The following is an 836-nucleotide window of genomic DNA, read 5'->3' on the forward strand; positions in this document are numbered from 1 at the left end:
ATCCAACAGATTTTAGCAGACTCTTGAACTGCAAGAGCTGGCTTGTAACTTGATTGTATGTAGTCAAAATTCACAATCGGGACTTATCCATATTCAACCAAACTTATTTCTATTGTTATTAATTCGATTTGATGTACTTTCGGTTAGGTTAGGTTTATTTTATAAAAAAGTTCTGTGAAGCTCCTATCCTTTGAAATTATATCAAATGTTGTTATATCGTTTGGAATTATATCAAATGTTGTTATACCGTTGTGTTGTTCATTACACACCTGTTCAAAATACGAGTACCGCTTCTTTTTGTGATCAAGTGCGGGTAGTTCGAAGGACTCGCGCTGCTGACACCTTACACTTCGACTTCAGCCTACCTACTCGTAACCACCACGCCGCGGCCATTTAATGTGGTTGAAACGTCGAGGTTAAAATTACTCGTGTATTATAGCGTGATAAGTCCCGATTGTGATATTTTGACTATGAGTGAAAATCACAAAAGTTTAAAACTATACACACAAGCTATATAGCTAATGGCTTGATTGTGATCCTTGATTTGTTCAAACCTGGGATGCAAAGAGCATATAACCACTACGTTTTACTGGGATGTACTATGTCTCTTCTCTTCAGCCATGTCAAATTACCAGGTAGTATCCGCTACATTTGATGATTCACAGAAATGTACCTAAAGTTATCGAAATGCTCATCCGATTTAGTGAGAGGCTGGCACCGAGATTCATGGCGCCCAACGCCAACAGTCGGAGATAACGTGAGCCCGTGAACCGTGAGGTCGTCTAGAGGGAGGTGAGTACCGAGAGCGACGGCGCCCAGCAGCGCGGGCAGCCGGT

The sequence above is a fragment of the Choristoneura fumiferana genome, chromosome 8 (genome assembly GCF_025370935.1).
Source record: "Choristoneura fumiferana chromosome 8, NRCan_CFum_1, whole genome shotgun sequence".
NCBI classification, from domain to species: Eukaryota; Metazoa; Arthropoda; class Insecta; order Lepidoptera; family Tortricidae; genus Choristoneura; species Choristoneura fumiferana.